General features: G+C 39.2%; 1 long non-coding RNA gene across 1 annotated transcript; it reads left to right on the top strand.

The window, feature by feature from the left end:
• The first annotated feature begins 1,525 nt into the window (after positions 1 to 1,525).
• Positions 1,526 to 9,272, top strand: LOC109529650 (uncharacterized). The gene is made up of 2 exons (XR_002170869.1): positions 1,526 to 1,837; positions 9,169 to 9,272. It is a non-coding gene; the product is annotated as an uncharacterized LOC109529650 (long non-coding RNA).
• Positions 9,273 to 9,856: the final 584 nt, after the last annotated feature.

The raw sequence follows: 9,856 nt of genomic DNA, 5'->3' as shown, positions 1-9,856 counted from the left end.
ATTGGGGGACACTCGCGTATATCTGCAGCTCGGTAATCAGGCACGCCGGGAGACGGAGCTCAACAACGAAAAAGTAAAAAAAAAAAAAAAAAAATCGGGAAATTAAAATTATACCAGAAACACGACCGGACAAAAACGGCTTTCAGCATTAGCTTCCATGTCGATAGAAAAGGACTTGCTATTGGACCTGAAAACTGTACAACAGAGCCACTGAAGTGTTCCTGAGAAAAGAAAGGATTATTTTATTTATTTTCAAATAAGCAGACGCTGTGGAGAACTACATTGGTGAGTCAATGAATTTTATTTTACATTTCTTCTTGTCATTTTATTTCGTTAGTATTAAATTCATGGTAACTAAATAAAATGACAAAGATACAAAAATGTATCGAATAAATCTGCTCACCTGCAATTTATAATGGCGCATTGTAGTCACCTTCGTGCACGAAAGTTCGTTCAATCTCAGCTGCTCAACATTTTCGGTTATTTGCTGTTGTATCGCCGATTTTCAAAATGCAAATGATCTGTTTATTTTCAAAGAATAGTTTGTTTTGTTATTGTTTGGTTAGTGTCTTATATGAAACTGCCACATTGCACAATTTATTGGACAGACTTGTTTAAGATCACACAGCGTAATTTGGGTGGCATTCTTTTTATTTTTGACTATCTGTAAATTTAGTTTCCTGCTCTTAATTGTGAATGCATACTTGATGGTTTTAAATGCTCCTGAAATTAAGTGCTGCTTGACGAGCCTATACAGTATTGTGTTCATGTATGTGACGTCACTGAAGGCCTAAGGTTGAAATGCACGGCCCGCCACTGCCTGCGACCCTTGTGAGGATAAGCGGAACGGAAAATTTATGGAAATACTGTATATCTTCTACTGTAATGTTTGTTTGGTTTTTATTTTCTGTGATTTGTAATTTGACTTGTTCAATAAAGAAAATAAGTGTCTTGCTCATGGAGACTTCGACATGGTCGCAATGGCCGGGGATCAAACTGCCAACCTGTGTTATGGCAAGTTATCAAAATGATTACAGTATTATATAAAATAGACCGAAACTTTGAATCTGAATGTCCACAGCGTGGGTACTTGTACTTTTGCCACTTCTTCATTATGCTGATGTCTGCATGTTGACAGAAAAAGAATGTAAACGGTTTTGTTTGAATCATATCAACAAGTGATCAAAGAAAATGTTTCTCTCACATCAATCACATTGTATGAATTAAACATTTTACAGCACCGCCCTACAATGCAAAAGTTTACCGAAAGCTGCTCGTTCACGACTAGCCCGGAAGTCATAATCGCCAGTGGTATTATACATTTTGGTACTTAGGTAACCATATTTTAATACGGAATACTTTATAAACAACTTGACATCTGAAACTGTCAGGAATATACTGTCTACTGTACAACTACACATGAGCATATAGGTAGATGAATTGAGATTATTACAGTATTGAATTTTGAATATTTTATTTTGAAAATACCAACAAGGAAGTCCATGTCATCACTTAATGTTTGACACATTTGGTGCTGGTCCTCCTGGGGCTTTGTTCCCATTTAACGTTTTACGGCGGTGGCAGACAAACTGGGAGCAAGCAGGCTAAAGTTAACATTAATTTAACTACGGCAAAAGGAATTTAGTTGTTTGTGTTGTAATGAATTACTCATGGATGTTGTTACTTTGAGAGGCTTCTCAAGTTGAAGTGAGTGCGATAAACTAATCATTTCTCCTTGCTGTTTCCTCAATGGAATTTAACGCTTCCAAACTTTAGTTATCGGAAGACAAAAGGGATTTAATACGTCCTTTTATATCTGAGCTGTTTTCCAAACACGGTAGGTAAAAAGTCGCGTGTGTGTCATTGAATGTTTTTCTTATAAAGTTTGTTCATAATTCGCTCAAAGTTGAGCAGGTGCAAAATGCACTGCGGTCAAAATGCCACATTTGGGCTCCTGAGAGTTACAGAGCGATGATAACAGCGATGTACACGCCAAACATTGAATGAGTGATTTTAATTACATTTTTAACGCCACATTTGGCCTCCTGAGAGTTACAGAGCGATAACGGCAATGTACTGGCATACATTGAATGAGTGATTTCAATTGCATTTTCAACAGTTAAAAAAAAACATACTGTGGCATTTCTTATGACAAGCAACTTCATCTTCAACTTGGTCATCTCGCCCAAGTGAAACCTTTTGTGACCCGTACCGTACAGCAGTCTGTAGCTGAAGGGTTAACGTTTCAATCAGTCATTTCAGGTTGTTGGACACCATATTAAATTGCAGTGATGAAATACTTCTACGATCAGATTTTTCTAAAAATTAATTCTATTTAAGTTTCAACACTAGTGTGAAAGAGACATTGGCTGGATTACACCACATTATATCTAAATTGTTTGTACTTTGAAAGTTTGAAGGAATAAATGACCTCAGCAATTCTAGAATGGTGAGATTGTCTTGGACCGCCCAGAAGCTAAATGAGGCTTCAGTTTATTTGTTGTCAATATCACATGATCCATGAAACATCTGCTCACTATCATCTCCGTTTTGGGTGGCAGTAAGATTACAAGAAGGCAAATATGTTGCTGGTCAAGGACCAACTGCACTGTATGTATGGTCATGCCAGCACATATTCAATGCAAATTATCTTGTCAAGTTTTGTTTGTTAAATGCTGCATGTGGCCACTGATAAGAAATCTCATTGATTTGTAGGTAATCGTGTTACAACACAATAATATAACTGACCAACCACATCAAGAAGTGTGCGACTGAGCACATAATGGTTTGTGTTAAAAAGACAAGAAATCAATTATGACTGGTAATGTTTTACAGTGCACCTGGAACTATTGGTAATCCATATGCAAAATGGTGTTGGTTGTATCATAACATTTGTTCTGCTTGAAAAAGGAATCGAGGCTCCATTTGCTGAATTTTGTTTGGAAGTTTTGTCTGACTGGACTTATGACTTTCTGGACGCTTACATACAAGTCAATCTGCTTTGTATCATCTTTTTATCAACTTCCTGTGGAGACATTTAGAGCACATGTATTTGAATACTGATGCGCTTTGGCTTCCAACAATAGGGTCATTCAAGCTATTTTAGGCTAATTTTAATGGTTACGATTTTATAATGCCACATTTCAATTTTTTTTTCACAGAAATCACAAAATTCATGCGGTCCTGACTATGGGTATAAATGACCACATGTGATTTTTTTTTTTTTCTTTTGGACATTTGTTCCAGTAGGAACATGAGAATCTTGCATTTGAGAAAATATAACTGGGTGTCACGGTGGTTCACTGGTTAGGATGTCCACTTCACAATACTCCAGTTTCCTCCGACATTCCAAAAACATGCATGATAAATTAATTAAATACTCTAAATTGTCCCTGTATGTGACTATGAGTGTGAATGGTTGTTAGTCTTTGTGTGCCCTGCGATTGGCTGGCAACCGGTTCAGGGTCTACCCCCACCTACTGCCTGAAGGCAGCTGGCATAGACTAAAGCACGCCCGCGACCCTTGTGACGATAAGCGGCTTGTATAATATATGGATGGATGGATGGTTGGTGAGAGATTCTAAAAAAAATTTAATTGACTGTTAGACTTTTGCTATGTAAGAAACATAGGCCGTTTACATGAGGTTCCTATAACAGATAAATTAAGGGAAGTCATTTTAGGCACTAGACTTAAACAACAAGAGTGGTTTGTGGTTAAAAATGTAAATTAAAACATTTTTAAAAATTTTTACATGTCTAAAACCAAGGACACATGCATGCCTGGTGTTCCAATCAATCATAAATGGCTGAACACAGGTCTGTTGGGTGTGTTGCTGACGATAATTACCTTGGCAAAGCTTCATCTGTTTCTACGCTTACTGTGGCGAGCTCATTACTCCCACAATTGAAATTCTCAACTGTAACATAAGTGTGCTCAATTAATTATTTAATTAAGTGATGGCAACTCGAGTTTAATGACTGCACTAATCTTGAATGCCTCCAGGGGTACCATGCCAGTTTTTGGATAATTTTTCCAAGTGTCAACAATGAAGAAGCATTCTTTTCATGAGAAAGTTGATACATTTGAAGAGTTTTGACTTAGTTTTACAGCTTAAAGGTTAACAACTTTGCTTCAAACACACACTTAGTACACAATCAAGTTTTTATGTACATGTTTATTTTCTACTCTACATAGGAATTGGAGAAGGTAGTCACAAAGAAAACTAACTACTGGTAACTATTTATTCCTATGGGTATCGGAATACATAGCAATGAATGAGATCTTAATCGGATAAAATAAAAAAAATAAAAACCCCAAAAATGAACATCTTCGCACAAGTTGGTGTTAATTTTCTAGCCAGACAATCGTGGAACACATGAGGTTACCCTAATCATCCATCCATTTTCTGATCGGCTTATAAATGTAAAAACATGAACATGTAGTACAGTATAAACATGTCATTTACAAATACGTGTATACAGTATGAAGAAAAAATTATTTTAGGAGACATCTGAATCTCTGAAAACGTTCAGTCAGCAAATGTCACCCGCTATAGGCAACCGCCAGTGCCGCCGACGAAGCCAACTGTCATCAATTTAGTACAACAAAAATTAATTATGATCTGTAATAAATTGTTCTAATTAATATATTTTTAATCTCACTTAAAAATGCTGAGAAAAACACGAAACCAAGAGGTATTTTTTGTTTAAATATATTGTTATTGCAAATTGCTCACTCTTTTTTTTTCCCAGTTGCTATTTGTCGCTAGTTAACTTCTGTGGTACTCTCCGGCTTTGTTTGAAATGGCTCATTATCTTGCGGCACTTGGCTAGTGCAACCCCCATTGCAATCAAGGCAGACTGATGGAGGAAAAGGAAATCGGCAATGTGCTCGTACAGGAGGGCTCTCAGACCAGCCAGCAGTTTGCCGCGCTGTCTGAGTGTACTGCATGTATCTGTATCTGTGATGGATATGTTGTTTTCAATTTCCAGTCATTTGACACTTGGAGAAACTGTTTGCCGTATTTAGTAGCAAAGTGCCTGGTTTGTGTTTTCGCTACGATCAGTGCAAAATGGGTTGAGGTGCCACTTACCATCAATAAAGTACTGTTAATGATATGTAAATAATGTTATTTAGGTCATTCCTAAATAGCTGTGGTTGCCAGTTGAGATCCAGCAATTTTGTTGTAACAGAAAAGTTGGGCGCACCCTCCACTAAAATGTCAAGTTTGTTTTTCTTTTTGCCGTCATACATTTTGCTAGTTTTGGTCATCGCTGTAGTCCCACACTGTGGTTTGCATGATGTTTCATAGGACGCTGTTTGCGACACCTCTGTTAATCCCTCTTCTCTAACGATGCTTTCCGGCCTGCAGTTTATCGCTGTGCACTTGACAAGAACATTTGTCAGCCTGTCAGTTGCAGACTTGCTCATACGCGGGGTGTTCTTGCGTTTAGTTTGGCCAAGAGCTTAGCTATGACTCGTTACATTAACTTCTTCACTGCTATCGTTTGCTCAGGCTGCAGTTGCGGCTGTGTAGTAACTACACAGTTTCTAAGATATGTTTTGAGCATTTGATTCTCTGGCAAGAATTCTCACTTTAATGTCTTCACAACAAACATTCAAAGAGTGGCTACGGTCTACCCCACGTTTGTTGAGCCACAGATTCTAGGTAGTCAGTAAAAATGGTGTCAGATGTTTTTAAAGGCAGGAGTATTGTGTGCTACCGCTATTCAAAGTGCTGCTTCACATCAGCTTTACAGAAAGCGTGAGTGCAGACGTGGGCTATTTTTCCCAGAAGCAGTGCCAAGCTCTACGAAAAAGCTGAATGGTGACACGGTGCTGTGAATTTACATATTGATTGTCATAGTTACAACAAATGGCTGATGTGTTAGAACTATGGGCACTGGCTTATCAATAAATTGCCTGTTTGGATTTGGTTGTCTCACCATAGGATATAGCGGCTGTTCACTAATTTCACGCACATGACTATCATCTACAAGCAAGACATGCAATATTTATTTACAGATGGTACTACCTTTTAAATGTTTCAATTGAAGTCAAAATACTAGATTTGCAAGTTTTGAGTGAATGTCATGATTGAGGAAAGGCTTGCCTGGAGAAAATTTAAAATCTGCTGCTGTATATTTTTATTAAATGCTTTGCAAAACGAAGCCACAGGACCAACATATATACAACAGAAAACACAATTACAAAAAAAAAACACACAAAAAAAAAAAACCCTTCAAATTTACTGTTTCTCATCGAGAATTGCTTTTGTTTCAATATGAACACAATCTAGAAACAGTCCAGCAAAGGCAGGAAGGAATATTTGCTAACTTGGCTATTTTAGGTAAAGTTATTCTATATATGTTCAGTCAGTATGTTGTACTTTTGTGCTCAAGACCACACCATCCAAGATAAAGACTTGCTCAAGACCAGATCTAACCAAGACCAAGACTCTTTTGGGAGTTGAGACAGAGACAAGACAAAGACTGTGACAAACAGAGACCAAGACAAGGCCAAGGCCATAAAAAAGTAATTTTTAAAAACCATGGCAACGTTGCACAAGGCATTCTTGGTTTCAGTTTAATATTGTTTTAATGCATTTGAGAGCCCAAAAAAATGTTCTAAAGTTCTTGTAAAAAATAAATCACCACGGATTTTTAAATGAAGGTTTGGCAAAAAACGTAATTGCATTGAAGAAAAGATGCAGCATTTTCTGCCCCCCCCCCCCCCCACACACACACACACACACACCAACACAAAGGTTGCAGTCATTACAGGAGGGTTAGTAACACAATAACTGGAGGTACAGTATTCATTGTTTTTTCCAAGTGGTTCTCCTCATTATCACATTTATGAAGTTGAAGAATAGCAGATCTGTGCTGGTCTCCACTGGTTTTAACGGAAAACCCAGAGTCTGAGACCAAGACTTTTGGGAGTCAAGTCTGACACGGGAGCAGGACCTCCAAAATGTGGTGTCGAGACTGCTCTCGAGACCAAGACCTGTCTGGATTGTCAGAACACTAGTTTGTCAGATTGCAGTTGATATTAGCTCCCTTCATATTCAGGACACCTGTTTCCAGCCAGTGAGTTCTTGGAAAACTAGTGCCATGGCGCTCGGCATGGATATAACTTGTATATTATAGTACTCCGCTGTCTACTGGTACTGTTTTGGTATGCTTGTGAATGCATCAGTTTGTGTGTGTGTGTGTGTGTGTGTGTGTGTGTGTGTGTGTGTGTGTCAATCAATTGTCCATGAGGTAGCGCAGTGCTTAGCGGTAGAACAACTCCCTGGCCACAGGATTTAGTTAGATATTCTCTCTCCTGTTGACCTTAGCTATTGAAGGCTGTCATAATATACACTGGGGCTAAATGATTAACCGAAAACATTTAGAAAGTCCTTGGAGTAAGTAATGGAATTTAGCAGCCATTTTGCTACTTTCCACAGCAGAAACCTGATATCCCTTATATGTACAGCAGTTAGTTATGATTCCTCTCCAACTTTGATGTTATCTTTTTTTGTTCATATATTCACCACAAAAGCCAACTGCGTACTCTTAAGACCTTTTATCACTGCAATTATTTACTTGATGAGTGGTGTTTCTGTTAATGACTCAGACACGGTTTGTCATCGCGAGGGATACTGTATGGCCAATTTTAGCCAGATGTCTGAAATTCATTTTCAGCGTTTTTAGCCACCAAAGGTTACACCCCCCCCCCCCTCACACACACACACACACACACACACCAACACAAAGGTTGCAGTCATTACAGGAGGGTTAGTAACACAATAACTGGAGGTACAGTATTCATTGTTTTTTCCAAGTGGTTCTCCTCATTATCACATTTATGAAGTTGAAGAATAGCAGATCTGTGCTGGTCTCCACTGGTTTTAACGGAAAACCCAGAGTCTGAGACCAAGACTTTTGGGAGTCAAGTCTGACACGGGAGCAGGACCTCCAAAATGTGGTGTCGAGACTGCTCTCGAGACCAAGACCTGTCTGGATTGTCAGAACACTAGTTTGTCAGATTGCAGTTGATATTAGCTCCCTTCATATTCAGGACACCTGTTTCCAGCCAGTGAGTTCTTGGAAAACTAGTGCCATGGCGCTCGGCATGGATATAACTTGTATATTATAGTACTCCGCTGTCTACTGGTACTGTTTTGGTATGCTTGTGAATGCATCAGTTTGTGTGTGTGTGTGTGTGTGTGTGTGTGTGTGTGTGTGTGTGTGTGTGTGTGTGTGTGTGTGTGTGTGTGTGTGTGTGTGTGTGTGTGTGTCAATCAATTGTCCATGAGGTAGCGCAGTGCTTAGCGGTAGAACAACTCCCTGGCCACAGGATTTAGTTAGATATTCTCTCTCCTGTTGACCTTAGCTATTGAAGGCTGTCATAATATACACTGGGGCTAAATGATTAACCGAAAACATTTAGAAAGTCCTTGGAGTAAGTAATGGAATTTAGCAGCCATTTTGCTACTTTCCACAGCAGAAACCTGATATCCCTTATATGTACAGCAGTTAGTTATGATTCCTCTCCAACTTTGATGTTATCTTTTTTTGTTCATATATTCACCACAAAAGCCAACTGCGTACTCTTAAGACCTTTTATCACTGCAATTATTTACTTGATGAGTGGTGTTTCTGTTAATGACTCAGACACGGTTTGTCATCGCGAGGGATACTGTATGGCCAATTTTAGCCAGATGTCTGAAATTCATTTTCAGCGTTTTTAGCCACCAAAGGTTAAGGTCATATTCACTCATGTGCGGTAAGCTACAATATGGTAATTTATGACCATTTCTTTTTCGAGCTGTCCCACTTTTTTTCTACCGCTTGACCTGTTTAGGGTCACCTGGACCTGGAGCCTATTCCAGCTGACTTTGGGCAAAAAAATGGACTGATTAGCAGTCAATCACAGGGCAAATGTCGTACTGTATAGAGAGTAGACAACCTTTTACATCACATTCACACCATCACTGTGTGGGAACTGAACCCTCACTGCCTGCATCGATGTCACCCAGGTGACCACGACATCTTCAGTGGCTCTATGGGTGTGCATTTATAGTTATTGTGTTGTTGAGTGAAGACACTTTTTTTGCATTGTAATCTAAAATGGAAGTTAACCACAGCTTTCTCTCTCCTTTGTCCTTCCTTCTCTTTCAGGTTTACAGGCAGTGACTGTTGGACTTTCGTATCTCCAGTCATGGTTGTGTGGTCTCCTGCACTAGTTTTATTGTTACATCAGACTAAATCTAAATTAGCTTTTCCTTTGTGCTGCTTGAGTTTGTCCATGGCTGGTCCTTCTTTATCGTGGTAGCTACTCAGTGCCAAGCTGGACCCGAAGACTCTTCCTCCCCACACCTGTTCCTATACCTCCACCCCATCCCCAGAAAAACTTTCTCAGCAGATAGCTAAGCCAGGGATCCATTTGGTCAACGACGACGGGGAGAAAGAGGAAGAAGAGTATGTCAGCGAGGCACGGCTGCAGTCTTCGCTCGATAGGTTTCTGGTCGTCTACAGGGATGCCGAGACCATTACTGGTAATATTGCATGATTGTTTTATTGCACTTTGGAGGCCAAACAAACTGCAGCCCATTTAGTATCACTCAATCAGCAAATGATAAATGAATATGTTTTAACAGTCACAAATATTTCCTTTCTTAAGGTCCATTTAGCTTCATCAGTTCATTATTGAAGCTGCACATTGAAGTTATTTGAGTGTTTATCAGCCCACAGCCTGTAATTCTGCATCTTTGAAAGCTGAGAAGCATATACTGTGAGAAAGTGTCCCTCAGTGGGACCCTGTCGTAATGTCACATCCTGTTACTAAAGGCGCACTAGGGGACCTTAG

The sequence above is a fragment of the Hippocampus comes genome, unplaced genomic scaffold, assembly GCF_001891065.2.
Source record: "Hippocampus comes isolate QL1 unplaced genomic scaffold, H_comes_QL1_v1.1 scaffold94, whole genome shotgun sequence".
Lineage (NCBI taxonomy): Eukaryota > Metazoa > Chordata > Actinopteri > Syngnathiformes > Syngnathidae > Hippocampus > Hippocampus comes.
The sequence above is the reverse complement of the archived record's forward strand: the minus strand, read 5'-3'. Positions and strand labels throughout refer to the sequence as shown.